We start from the raw sequence: 15,546 nt of genomic DNA, 5'->3' as shown, positions 1-15,546 counted from the left end.
CATATACTCTTATCTGGACAAAATGACAAGATGGAAAAATTCACCACAAAAAAAAGAACAAGAGGCAGTACCCAAGGCTAGGGACCTAATCAATACAGACATTGGTAATATGTCAGATCAAGAGTTCAGAATGACAATTCTCAACGTTCTAGCCGGGCTCGAAAAAGGCATGGAAGATATTAGAGAAACCCTCTCGGGAGACATAAAAGCCCTTTCTGGAGAAATAAAAGAACTAAAATCTAACCAAGTTGAAATCAAAAAAGCTATTAATGAGGTGCAATAAAAAATGGAGGCTCTCACTGCTAGGATAAATGAGGCAGAAGAAAGAATTAGTGATATAGAAGACCAAATGACAGAGAATAAAGAAGCTGAGCAAAAGAGGGACAAACAGCTACTGGACCACGAGGGGAGAATTCGAGAGATAAGTGACACCATAAGACGAAACACAATTAGAATAATTGGGATTCCAGAAGAAGAAGAAAGAGAGAGGAGAGCAGAAGGTATACTGGAGAGAATTATTGGGGAGGATTTCCCCAATATGGCAAAGGGAACGAGCATCAAAATTCAGGAGGTTCAGAGAATGCGCCTCAAAATCAATAAGAATAGGCCCACACCCCATCACCTAATAGTAAAATTTACAAGTCTCAGTGACAAAGAGAAAATCCTGAAAGCAGCCCGGGAAAAGAAGTCTGTAACATACAATGGTAAAAAGATTAGATTGGCAGCTGACTTATCCACAGAGACCTGGCAGGCTAGAAAGAGCTGGGATGATATTTTCAGAGCACTAAACAAGAAAAACATGCAGCCAAGAATACTATATCCAGCTAGGCTATCATTGAAAATAGAAGGAGAGATTAAAAGCTTCCAGGACAAACAACAACTGAAAGAGTTTGCAAACACCAAACCAGCTCTACAGGAAATCTTGAAAGGGGTCCTCTAAGCAAAGAGAGAGCCTACAAGTGGTAGATCAGAAAGGAACAGAGACCATACACAGTAACAGTCACCATACAGGCAATACAGTGGCACTAAATTCATATCTCTCAATAGTTACCCTGAATGTTAATGGGCTAAATGCCCCTGTCAAAAGACACAGGGTATCAGAATGGATAAAAAAACAAAACCCATCTATATGTTGCCTCCAAGAAACTCATTTTAAGCCCAAAGACACCTCCAGATTTAAAGTGAGGGGGTGGAAAAGAATTTACAATGCTAATGACATCAGAAGAAAGCAGGAGTGGCAATCCTTATATCAGATCAATTAGATTTTAAGCAAAAGACTATAATAAGAGATGAGGAAGGACACTATATCATACTCAAAGGTTCTGTCCAACAAGAAGATCTAACAATTTTAAATACCTATACCCCCAATGTGGGAGCAGCCAACTATATAAACCAATTAATAACAAAATCAAAGAAACACATCAACAATAATACAATAATAGTAGGGGACTTTAACCCTCCCCTCACTGAAATGGACAGATCATCCAAGCAAAAGATCAGCAAGGAAATAAAGGCCTTAAACGACACACTGGACCAGATGGACATCACAGATATATTCAGAACATTTCATCCCAAAGCAACAGAATACACATTCTTCACTAGTGCACATGGAACATTCTCCAGAATAGATCACATCCTCGGTCCTAAATCAGGACTCAATCGATATCAAAAGATTGGGATCATTCCCTGCATATTTTCAGACCACAATGCTCTAAAGCTAGAACTCAACCACAAAAGGAAGTTTGGAAAGAACCCAAATACAAGCATCCTTCTAAAGAATGAATGGGTCAACCGGGAAATTAAAGAAGAATTGAAAAAAATCATGGAAACAAATGATAATGAAAATACAACGGTTCAAAATCTGTGGGACACAACAAAGGCAGTCCTGAGAGGAAAATATATAGCGGTACAAGCCTTTCTCAAGAAACAAGAAAGGTCTCAGGTACACAACCTAATCCTACATCTAAAGGAGTTGGAAAAAGAACAAGAAGGAAACCCTAAGCCCAGCAGGAGAAGAGAAATCATAAAGATCAGAGCAGAAATCAATGAAATAGAAACCAAAAAAGACAATAGAACAAATCAACGAAACTAGGAGCTGGTTCTTTGAAAGAATTAATAAAATTGATAAACCCCTGGCCCGACTTATCAAAAAGAAAAGAGAAAGGACCCAAATAAATAAAATCATGAACGAAAGAGGAGAGATCACAACTAACACCAAAGAAATACAAACTATTATAAGAACATACTATGAGCAACTCTACGCCAACTAATTTGACAATCTGGAAGAAATGGATGCATTCCTAGAAACATATAAACAACCACAACTGAACCAAAAAGAAATAGAAAGCCTGAACAGACCCATAACCAGTAAGGAGATTGAAACAGTCATTAAAAATCTCCAAACAAACAAAAGCCCAGTGCCAGACAGCTTCCCGGGGGAATTCTACCAAACATTTAAAGAAGAACTAATTCCTATTTTCCTGAAACTGTTCCAAAAAAGAGAAATGGAAGGAAAACTTCCACACTCCTTTTATGAGGCCAGCATCACCTTGATCCCCAAGCCAGACAAGGATCCCATCAAAAAAGAGAGCTATAGACCAATATCCTTAATGAACACAGATGCAAAAATTCTCACCAAAATACTAGCCAATAGGATTCAACAGTACATTAAAAGGATTATTCACCACGACCAAGTGGGATTTATTCCACGGCTGCAAGGTTGGTTCAACATCCGCAAATCAGCCAATGTAATACAACACATCAATAAAAGAAAGAACAAGAACCATATGATACTCTCAATAGATGCTGAAAAAGCATTTGACAAAGTACAGCATCCCTTCCTGATCAAAACTCTTCAAAGTGTAGGGATAGAGGGCACATACCTCAATATCATCAAAGCCATCTATGAAAACCCACCGCAAATATCATTCTCAATGGAGAAAAACTGAAAGCTTTTCTGCTAAGGTCAGGAACACTGCAGGGATGTCCATTATCACCACTGCTCTTCAACATAGTACTAGAGGTCCTAGCCTCAGCAATCAGACAACACAAGGAAAAATAAAGGCATCCAAATCGGCAAAGAAGAAGTCAAATTATCACTCTTCACAGATGATATGATACTATATGTGGAAAACCCAAAAGAGTCCACTCCAAAACTGCTAGAACTTGTACAGGAATTCAGTAAAGTGTCAGGATATAAAATCAATGCACAGAAATCAGTTGCATTTCTCTATACCAACAACAAGACAGAAGAAAGAGAAATTAAGGAGTCTATCCCATTTACAATTGCACCCAAAACCATAAGATACCTAGGAATAAACCTAACCAAAGAGGCACAGAATCTATACTCAGAAAACTATAGAGTACTCATGAAAGAAATTGAGGAAGACACAAAGAAATGGAAAAATGTTCCATGCTCCTGGATTGGAAGAATAAATATTGTGAAAATGTCTATGCTACCTAAAGCAATCTACACATTTAATGCAATTCCTATCAAAGTACCATCCATCTTTTTCAAAGAAATGGAACAAATAATTCTAAAATTTATATGGAACCAGAAAAGACCTCGAATAGCCAAAGGGTTATTGAAAAAGAAAGCCAAAGTTGGTGGCATCACAATTCCGGACTTCAATATCTATTACAAAGCTGTCATCATCAAGACAGCATGTTACTGGCACAAAAGCAGACACATAGATCAATGGAACAGAATAGAGAGCCCAGAAATAGACCCTCAACTCTATGGTCAACCAATCTTCGACAAAGCAGGAAAGAACGTCCAATGGAAAAAAGACAGCCTCTTCAATAAATGGTGCTGGGAAAATTGGACAGCCACATGCAGAAAAATGAAATTGGACCATTTCCTTACACCACACATGAAAATAGACTCAAAATGAATATAGGACCTCAATGTGTGAAAGGAATCCATCAAAATCCTTGAGGAGAACACAGGCAGCAACCTCTGCGACCTCAGCCGCAGAACATCTTCCTAGAAACATCGCCAAAGGCAAGGGAAGCAAGGGCAAAAATGAACTATTGGGATTTCATCAAGATCAAAAGCTTTTGCACAGCAAAGGAAAGAGTCAACAAAACCAAAAGACAACTGACAGAATGGGAGAAGATATTTGCAAACGATATATCAGATAAAGGACTAGTGTCCAGAATCTATAAAGAACTTAGCAAACTCAACACCCAAAGAACAAATAATCCAATCAAGAAATGGGCAGAGGACATGAACAGACATTTCTGGAAAGAAGACATCCAGATGGCCAACAGACACATGAAAAAGTGCTCCATATCACTCGGCATCAGGGAAATACAAATCAAAACCACAATGAGATATCACCTCACACCAGTCAGAATGGCTAAAATCAACAAGTCAGGAAATGACAGATGCTGGTGAGGATGCGGAGAAAGGGGAACCCTCCTACACTGTTGGTGGGAATGCAAGCTGGTGAAGCCACTCTGGAAAACAGCATGGAGGTTCCTCAAAATGTTGAAAATAGAACTGCCCTATGACCCAGCAATAGCACTACTGGTTATTTACCCTAAAGATACAAACGTAGTGATCCAAAGGGGCACGTGCACCCAAATGTTTATAGCAGCAATGTCCACAATAGCCAAACTATGGAAAGAACCTAGATGTCCATCAACAGATGAATGGATCAAGAAGATGTGGTATATATACACAATGGAATACTATGCAGCCATCAAAAGAAATGAAATCTTGTCATTTGCGACAACATGGATGGAACTAGAGCGTACCATGCTTAGCAAAATAAGTCAAGCAGAGAAAGACAACTATCATATGATCTCCCTGATATGAGGAAGTGGTGATGCAACATGGGGGCGTAAGTGGGTAGAAGAAGAATCAATGAAACAAGATGGAATTGGGAGGGAGAAAAACAATAAGTGACTCTTAATCTCACAAAACAAACTGAGGGTTGCTGGGAGGAGGCGGGTTGGGAGAAAGGGGTGGGATTATCACATTGGGGAGGGTATGTGCTTTGGTGAGTGCTGTGAAGTGTGTAAACCTGGCGATTCACAGACCTGTACCCCTGGGGATAAAAATATATGTTTACAAAAAATAAAAAAAATAAATTAAAAAAAAAGAAATAAAGGAAGAAAATATTAAAAACTCATGCCTGCCAGATGGGGAGATTCGCATGTGCATGCCAGTCATGAAAGTGTGCCACAAACTGATAAGTATCATTAAGTCTCTAAATCTGTGGCTAAAACGAAGCTAGAAAATGTATTTCCTACCTATTATGATTATTGTGAAAATTAACTTAGAAAATTCATCTGAAGGGCTTAGCCCAACTTAGTGTATAGTGAATATTTAATACATGATATTATGCTGTCATAATTATCATCACTGTGATTACAGTATCTGTGTGCGTTTTTTTTCCCACTCTTTAATGGACATTTCCACCAATGCTGTTTTCCCTACAAAGTCCTCTAAACCTTGTATCACAAAGAACAATTATTATAAACCTGTGATTCACTTGCAGAAGCATAATATGCAATTTATCTTAATACTCTCTTGGCTTCCCTCAAACTGACAGGGGATTTGGAATAGGTTCACTTCTTGAATGAAATGGCAAGAGCGAATTTTCACTTGCGTTAAACTAAAACAAAACCTCTCCAGCCATATTCAGGAACTGGAGGCTAGGTGATGGGACACAACATGCTAGCCTACTGGATTTCACTTTCGAGTTCCCAAGACCAGGGAATGGAAGTGAGGAGTGAACAGGTTTAGCAATCCAATCCATATACAAAGCTGACTTGCTGCAGGTTGATTTTCAGAAAAGCAAAACCTGCACTTTTACCCCAGCCAGTCAAAACCAATATGATGAAGCAATTCTCTCTGATGGGACACATACTGGAAGAAATCCCAGGCCATACAATGCAATGCTTCCCAGTGCAGAAAGCTGGGTTCATTGCATCAAACTCTGGCTAGAGATCAGTAGCTCTCCTCAGAAGTACACGGCCAGCTCTGCCTTTAGGAAGTTGTCTGAGGGAAGAGGAAGGAACCCAGGGGGGCTCAGGCTCAGTCCTCACCCCATGCCACACTGCAAGCAGGAAGCAGCAACCTGAGCTATTCAGCCCCTCCAGCCTCACCCACTCACTTCTGGAGGCCTGCCTTTGTTTTTCTCAGAGCTATTACCACACATGTGTGCAGGGGGGACGTCTGGTGTACCCACAGGCCCTTCAGGTAGTGGTTTTCCCAACGTTCACCAAGGACTTTGGCCACACTTAATACCTGCACAGAATAGAAAACCGAGCACTGAACATGATAACTATTTGTGTTTTATAAGCCATTTTAATGAAGTTACTACTGAAGAAACTGCAACTGAGACAAGGAGAAAGAGTAATAATATTAAAAAGAAGAACAAGAAGAAAACCAAGATTTAACATCTTTGCAGTGGCAACTTGAGGTGGTTAAACAGGCAGGATTTGAATTTAGAGACACAGTCAGAATCTTGACTTTACTCCTCACTTGTGAGTTGACCCTACAGAACTCAGTTAGCCCCTCAACATCTTTGTTTAGTCAGCTGTAAAATCAGCTCCAGTGTTGCTAGAATAATTAATCTAACACCCAGTGCATAACAGGATCAATAAATATAATTATGAGTTAAGATTAATAAATTTTACTAATTATAAATAATATACTGTGTTATTTAATAAGTAATAAAACAATTACAAATTCATTACCACTTGTCAGATACTATCATTAGGCTATACTTTGTCCAAGGCATAGTTAATAATTTGGCCCCCAAATATTTTCTAGCTTTTTGGCCCAGTATTTGTCAAGGAGAATCTTCCAGTGGCTATGAAAATGCATTAAGATGCCATCAGTATGGGATTTATTCTCAATACCACGACCGCTTTTTAGTCTTTTGCCTTCAGTTGTCAATATAGGGTATCACACACTAGGAGGTAAACAGACTAAGAAAGAAACAGACTTACTCTGGTTCTCGCCTAAGTCACACCTGGTGGTGGTTTACTCAAAGGACAGTAGACAGCCACTGATCTGTTGTACGCGCATCCCATGAATCCACCACACCGCACAGCCCCCTTCGTAGGGAGCCTCCCATTCATGAGGGCAGAGTCTGTGGCGAGTGAGTAATTGCAGGAGGATAAACAGATGTACAGAGAACTCTGGAACCCTAAATCCCAGGCTGTGTGGGAAAACAGAGACCCTCCATAGCCCGTGATGCCAGAGACTGTGGGCAGTGGAAGCTATTGCAGACAGAAAGATGAAGAGAGTTCTGCTCAGAGGAGAAAATACGGACCCATGAACGTGAGAGGACCCCAAAGACAAGGGCGTAGAAAGTCCTCTGGTTTCGCACACTTCCTCCTGAGTCAGGTGGATGCAGGAGGAAGTGTCCTTCTCACACTGAGCAGAGGGGTTAGCACGAGGAGAAGTCAGAGCTGCAGTGATAAGCTGGTAGAGAATCACACTGTTTAGACATGTTTGCGAAGAAATAGTGATTTCCATGTTTCTTATGTCCACAGCCAAGAGTCGCATGGGTTTGTAGGTCTGGACAAGTCAGTAGTCCTTCCATTCTGTGCCTAGAATGATGAATAGACCCAAACATCCCAGTAGAGGCACAATAATGGTTAACCAGGAGTGTGGTTATGTGCTGGACAGTACGAAAGGAAGTGTGAACACAGAAAATCTGTAAAAGGACGTTTTGTTCAAAGAGTGGATGCGTAATCAAGTATTAACAAGATAGAGGGGAAATGGAAATGATTTTCAGGGAAACCCATGGTAAAGATTGGTTTTGTATATAAGGCAGAGGGATTGGTGAAATGGAAGATTAAAATGAAAAAGAATACTTGAGAGATTTATCTAAGAATCTAAAAAATATTGTGTGTTTGCTGGGCTACCATGTCTATAAGAATAAAAATAAAAGTGCCAGAGTGATACGAGACTTCAGTCAAATTTTCATTATTGTTTAGGGAAATTTCAACTATTTGGGAAATAAATGTGGTTATATACATCTCTTTAAATATTCTGTCCTCAGGTAAAATGTGATTCTTGACAAAAGGTTTAATCAATAGGAACAATAAAACACATACATAGCAAATTTAACTGGGCTAGTGGCTTGCATAATTAAAATGCAAAAAGAACTAATCACCATCCTGCAGCTTCAGGGAAAGAATCCATACATTATAAATTATGATCATTAGATAGTAGATGTATCATTAATCGTCAGCTATATCTTGATGAAAACCAAAAATGGTTTAGATTGTTAAACACATCTAGTGTATATTTTAAACACTATTTATAACTCTAATTCACTACAATTTTGAAAATATTAAGCACTAATGTTATGGCCTGAATGTTTGTGTTCCCTCAACTTCCTATGTTGAATTCCTAACCCCAGGTGATGGTGTTAGAAGGTGGGCCTTTGGGAGTGAGGAAGTCGTGAGTAGGGGCCCTCATGAATGACATCACTGCTCTTAGGAAAGAGGTCCACAGGGCTCCTGCAACCCTCCCTCCCTGAGGGAACTGGAAGAGGGCACTCAACTGACCAAGCTGGCCTCCTGGTCCCGGACTTTCAGCTCCAAAAGGTAAGAAATAACCCCCCCCCCCTTATTAATAAGCCACCTGGTGTGTGGTATTTAGTTACAACATCCAGAAGTAGCAAACACAATGCCTTCTGTCAACGATCATCAATCAGTCTAAGAGCAATTCAGATTAATTTACATTCATTCATTTGACACACACGTGTTGGATACAGACTGTTTTCCATCATTTTTGTACTGGAAATACAGCAGTGAACCAAAGAGATGAAGCCCATATCTTCCTGGCGGGAAGGGACGGAATTATTCAGTATATTTAAAAGTGAGGACGTATTTAGGTATAGTTTTAGAGGATGCTCACAAGGCATGAGTTTAGAGTTTTTAAAAGAGCTAGGATATTCAAACTTTGCACTGCGAGTGAATAGATGAAGTCTGCTCCCCACTGGGAGGGGGGATGTTTTCAAACACTTTTGGGACTGCTGAACTTGTCGGATGCAGTCCAAGGCCTTGTAAGCATAGCCTTCATAAATCGAGCTCTGACCACCTTCCAATAAGTTTTCATACTCTGTGTATTGGTTTGGATACTGTAAGAGAAACCTCACTGCTTCAGGGGCTGATTCTGAACATAGGTGCAGCCTTCGGTAGGGTCCCACAAGTCACTACTGCACACATTTGTAATTGTGAATGGAAAAGAGATGATAAAGAGAAGGATTTGACTTCAACTTCATCAGATGTATTACTTGCAGGTCATTCTTATGAGGCTGCAGAGAAGACATTCTAGAATTAACAGACTCCCTATATATTTAACAGAGGTGATACTGCCTGGTACCCATAACCAGTTACCAAAATAGCATAACACAGCAGGAAACCACTCAGAGTGGTCTCTCTGGTCTCCTATCAATTAGTATCAACACAAGAGACTTTTTAGTTCCCAAACTACGGCTTGACCTCATAATTTCATACTCTTTAACAAGTGATTTGAAGGCAATCTTCAGTATTTCTGACATTAAGAAACATACAGATAGAAACAGATATGCAAATTTTTATGTTTTCAGACTTAAAAAAAATCACTTCCTCAAACACGTTCAGCTTGTCTGAACTACAAGCTCTTTTTACTAGCAAGTGCTGGAATTTCATGTTAGTGCTCTTTAGTCTCAGAAGTTGGTTTAATTTCTGAATGAAAGGCATACCTTAAAAATGTATTCTCATTAGTTTAGTGTAAACCAGATGAAATACAAACGGAATGTTCCAACATTGAAAGGTGGTCAAGTTTCTATCCATCTTGAATCTAACTCACATTATAAGATGGCACTCCATAAAAAAAAAAAAAAAAACACATGTTTATACAGTCATTTGTTCAAGACATGCAATAGTAAAATACTGCACAGATTTGTTTTTTAGATTTTATTTATCTGACAGAGATCATAAGTAGACAGAGAAGCAGGCAGAGAGAGAGGGGGGAAGCAGGCTCCCTTGTTGAGCAACAGGCCTGATGCAAGGCTCAATCCCAGGACCCTGGGATCATGACCTGAGCAGAAGACAGAGGCTTTAACTCACTGAGCCACCAGGCGCTCCAATACTGCACAAATTTTAGAGAAAATAAGCACATGAAAATATGTTCCACAACATATATCATCTCAAAAGACAGATACTGCAGGACTGGTAGCATTTAACATTTCTCAGAAAGTGGCACTTAGTAGGACGTAATGGAATAAATTTATTTATTTGATCTCTTAAAAACCATAATTATGACTAAATACTGTAAGTGACAATTGATGTGGGTGTAGACAATTTTTAAAATTTTGTTTACTTATAAACAATGAGTTTTAGTATATTTCACTTTGTGATAATAGCTTAAAATACAAGAGTTAAATTCTAAATATTTAAGGAATAGCTATGTATTATTTAATTAGAAAATTATAAAATGTTTTTAACAGAATATTCTTGCCTTCCTTAAAAGAATGTCTTTGTATTTAAGTGTGACTACTCCTTAAGAAAATATAAAATGTGGTAAAAGAGCCAGCTAAGATTAACAAAGATCCAAATGTTTGACACCACTGTAATAACACTTGAGTAGTTTGGTATTCTCAGGTATTTACTGTTAAATTGTAGTGCAAACCCACAGGGTATCTCTATATACATATCAAAACAATACATATTCTATTTCACCCACCAGTTATATTTCTGAATTTTTCTTTAGGTAAACTTGCACATATGGAAACAACATGCATAAATGCGTAAAAGATACACACTGCACACTTGTATATATGTACATACAGTACACATATGTGTACACATAAATATACACACATGTACATGCTATACATTGCAACATTTATAAAAATTAAGAATTAGTGAAAACTGGAAAGTCCACCAAAATGAAACTGGTTAAATTATGGTACATTCATGTACTAGAATCCTATGCAAAACAAAAAAAATATGAATCAAAATATACATACACTATTAAAAGAGAAACAATGTATAGGGCAGCATATGTATTCTGCAAACTTCAGTGTAAAACGGGGGTTATGTATTAACAGATGTTTTAATATAAAACTTCCATCTAAGTAAATAAGAAGGGAGTATTGAAGAAACAGATATGGTTAACTTATGGTTCACCAAGCTAGAAAAATGATTTCCCTATACACGCCATTTTAATTAGTAATTTTTGAAGTATGTGATAGAGTTAACTATTAAGTTTAAGAACAAGCTAATTAATAGGAAGGAAAATCAGCCCTCATTTTCCCTATTTTGTAGTCTGACTTTGACCCTCCTTCCTCATTAGTACTTTTGGAGGTGAGAACTACAGGGGTCTTGGACCTGGCTGGAAGAACCAAGACATTGGCAGGGAAGGGAACCCACAATGGTAGAGGTAAGAAGAGGAAAAGTGCCCAGCTAGTAGTAGCTCCTAAGATTTATTAGTTCAGCTCTCATTCTCAAATGTTCCTACCCTCCACATGTTAAACTCAGCAAGATAAAGAGAATGGAAAGATAAGCCACCGACTGGGAGACAGTATCTGCAAAAGAAGCATTTGATGAAGGACTGCTCTCCAAATGATGCAAACAAACAAACAAAAACCTTAAAACTCAAGAAAATAAGCAACCCCATTAAAAAATGGGCCAAAGATCTTGACACCTCACCAAAGAAGATATGCAGATGGAAAATAAGCACGTGAAAATATGTTCCACATCATATATCATCAGGGAGATGCAGTTTAAACCGTGAGATACCACTATACACCACCAAAATGGCCAGAACTTGAAACAGTGACATCACATGCTGATGAGGACATGCAGCACAGGGACTCTCACATGCTGCTGGCGGGAAAGCAAAATGGTGCAGCTTCCACTTTGAAAGGCAGTTTGTGGTTTCATACAGAACTAAACATTTCACCATATCAACCACCAATCATATGCGGATTGTATTTCCCAAAGGAGCTGAAAGCTTACATTCACACACGAACTTGCATACAGATGTTCACAACAGACATTCACTTGTAACTGGCAAAATTTAGAAGCAACCAAAATGTCCTCCATCTGGGTAATGATTAAAGAAACTGTGGTATATCCATAACTAACATCATATTCAAAGGTGAGAAACTGAATTTTTCACTGAAGTTCAGAAATGAGACAAGGATGTCCACTCTCACTACTACTACTCAATATAGTATTGGAAGTATTAGCCACAGCAGTCAGACAAGAAAGGAATCCATATTGATAAGAAAGAAGTAAAACTTTCACTATTTGCAGATTGCATGATACCATATATAGAGAACCCTAAAGACTCCACCAAAAAACCAGTAGGACTGAAAAATGAGTAAGTTTGAAAGATACAAAAAGCAATGTAGAGAAACCCATCGCATTTCTATGCAATAATGATGAAGTAACAGAAAGAGAAATTGAAAAAGCAATCCCATTTACAATAGCACCAAAAATAAAATGCCTGGGAATAAATTCAAACAAGGAGGTGAAAGACCTATACTCCAAAAACTATAGAACACTGATGAAAGAAACTGAATATGACACAAACAAGTGAAAAGAAATCCCATGCTCATGGATGGGAAGAACAAATACTGTTAAAACGTACATGCCACCCAAAAACAATCAACAGATTTAATACAATTGCCATCAGGACACCAATAGGACACCATTTTTTACAGAACTAGTACAAATAATATTAATATTTGTATGGAACTACAAAAGACCCAGAATAGCCAGAGCAATCTTAAAGATAAAACTGATGCAACACAATTCAAGATTTTAAGTTATACTACAAAGCTATAGTAATCAAAACATTATGATACAGAAATAAAAACAAAAAGACAACACCAGAAAATTCAGAAATAAACCCACAATTATATGGTCAATTTATCTTTGTTCAAGGGGCAAAAATATGCAATGGGAAAAAGTCTTCAACAAATGGTGTTGGGAAAGCTGGACAGCTACTTGCAAAAGTAGCCATACACAAAAATAAACCCCAAATGGATTACAAACCTAAATCTGAGACCAGAAACCTAACAATCCTAGGAGAGAGCACAGGCAGCAACCTCTTTGTCCTCAGCTGCAGCATCCAAAGCACTAAGGAAGAAGTCAAACTTGCACTATTAGCAGAGGACAAGATGCTTTATGTATAAAACCTGAAAGACTACCAAAAAATTGCTAGAATATGTGAATTTAGCAAAGTCACAGGATATAAAAATGAACATACAGAAATCCATTGCATTTTTATACACCAATAATGAAGTAGCAGAAAATGCAATTGATTCCATTTAAAATTGCACAAAAAACAATAAGATACAATTGAGTAAACCTAAACAAAGGGGTAAAAAATCTGTCTTTGAAAACTACAGAACACTTATGAAAGAAATTGAAGACATCACAAAGAAATGGAAAAACATTCTATGCTCATGGACTGGAAGAACAGATATTGTTAAAATGCCTATGCCACCCAAAGCAATCTACATTTTCAAAGAAATCTCTATTAAAATATTGCCAGCATTTTTTATAGAGATAGAGCAAACAATCCTAAAATTTGATAGAACCACAGAAGACCCTAAACAACTAAAACAATCCTGAAAAAGAAAAGCAAAGCTGGAGGCATCACAATTCTGGACTTCAAACTATATTACAAAGCTTTAATCATTAAGACCGTGTGGCACTGGCACAAAAATATACACATAGGTCAATGAAATAAGAATAGGAACCCCAGAAATGAACCCTCAACTCTATGCTCAATTAACCTATGACAAAGCAGGAAAAGTTACCAAATGGAAAAAGACAGTTTCTTCAACAAATGGTGTTGGGAGAACAGGACAGCCACATGCTGAAGAATGACAATGGACCAATTTCTTAAACCATATACAAAAATAAACTTAAAATGGATGAAAGACCTAACTGTGAGAAAAGAATCCATCAAAATCCTAGATAACACAGGCAGTACCCTCTTTGATCTCGGCTCCAGCAATTCTTATCTAGACATGTCTCTAAAGGTTAGGGAAACAAAAGTAAAAATGAACTACCAGGACTCCATCAAGAGAGAAAGCTGCACAGCAAAGGAAACAATCAATACAACTGAAAGGCAGCCTACTGAATGGGAGAAGATATTTGCAAAGGACATATCTGATAAAGGGTTAATATCTAAAAGTTATCAAACTCAACACCCAAAAAATAAGTAATCCACTTAAGAAATGGGCAGAAGACATGAACAGACATTTCTCCAAAGAAAACATCCAGAAGGCTTACAGACATATGGAAAGATGTTCAACACCACTCATCATCAGGGAAATACAAATCAAAACCAGAATGAGTTACCATCTTATACTGGTTTGAATGGCTAAAATTAACAACTCAGGAAATGACAGATGTTGGTGAGGATGCCGAGAAAGTAGAATCCTCATACACTGTTAATGGGAATGCAAACTGGTGCAGACACTCTAAAAACAATATGGAGATCCCTCAAAAAGTTAAAAATGGGACTACCTCATGTCGCAGGTATGGCACTACTAGATATTTACCCAAAGGATACAAACAGTGACATGAAGGGTCATATGAACCCTAATGTTTATAGCATTATCAACAATAGCTAAAATATGAAAAGAGCTCAAATATCCAAACATGTGTGTGCATGTGCGTGCACGCGTGTGTGTGCACGCACACACACACACACACAAGTATTAGCCATCAAAAAGAACAAAATCTTGCCATTTGCTGTGAAGTGGCTGGAGCTAGAGTGCATCATGCAAAGCAGAATAAGTCAGAGAAAGACAAAGACCATACAGTTTCGCTCCTGTGAGAAATTTAAGTAACAAAACAGAAGAACATATGAGAAGGAAAGGAAAAATAAGATAAAAACAGAGAGGTAAACCATAAGAGACTGTAGAGCACTGAGGGTTGATGGAGGGAGGGAGGTGCAGTATGAGCTGGATGGGGGATAAGAATTGAGGAAGGCACTAGCTGTGATGATCACTAGGTGTTATACATAAGTGATGAATTACTGAACTCTACTCCTGAAGCCTATGCTATATGATGTTCACTAACTTGAATTTAAATAAAAACTGGAGCAAAAGAAAAAGGGCAGTAAAAATGTAAAGTACAAGAAAATTTGATGCTATGAATAAAAGATGGTCTTGAACAGTTGCCCCCCCCGTTACATTGAAAGAAAAACGTAAAAAAAAAAAAGTGCACGTATGGTGACGAGCACTGAGTAATGTACAGAATTGTTACATCACTGTATTGTACACCTGGGAATATTACACTGTATGTTAACTATACTGGGATTTTTTTTTTTAAAGGAAAGACACTCTGCTATATTCAGACAACGAATATTCAGTGCTAAAAGGAAATGCAGTATAAGCCATGCAAAATGGAAGCTTAAATGCGTGTTAGTAAGTGAAAGAAGCCAACCCGGAAATGCTACATACTGTGGAATTCCAACATTCTGGAGAAGGTACAACTATGGAGACTGTAAAGAAATCAGCGGTTGCAGGGAGGGAAGAAGGAAGAAACAGAGCACAGAGT

General features: G+C 38.1%; 1 pseudogene; it reads right to left on the bottom strand.

The window, feature by feature from the left end:
• The window catches only part of LOC101670179, a 39,352-nt pseudogene extending 31,824 nt beyond the window's left edge, over positions 1 to 7,528 (bottom strand).
• Between the last annotated feature and the right edge of the window lie 8,018 nt (positions 7,529 to 15,546).

Source organism: Mustela putorius, unplaced genomic scaffold, assembly GCF_011764305.1.
Source record: "Mustela putorius furo isolate JIRA1106 unplaced genomic scaffold, ASM1176430v1.1 tig00000577_pilon_pilon_pilon, whole genome shotgun sequence".
NCBI lineage: Eukaryota > Metazoa > Chordata > Mammalia > Carnivora > Mustelidae > Mustela > Mustela putorius.
This window is presented reverse-complemented; position numbering and strand designations above follow the sequence as displayed.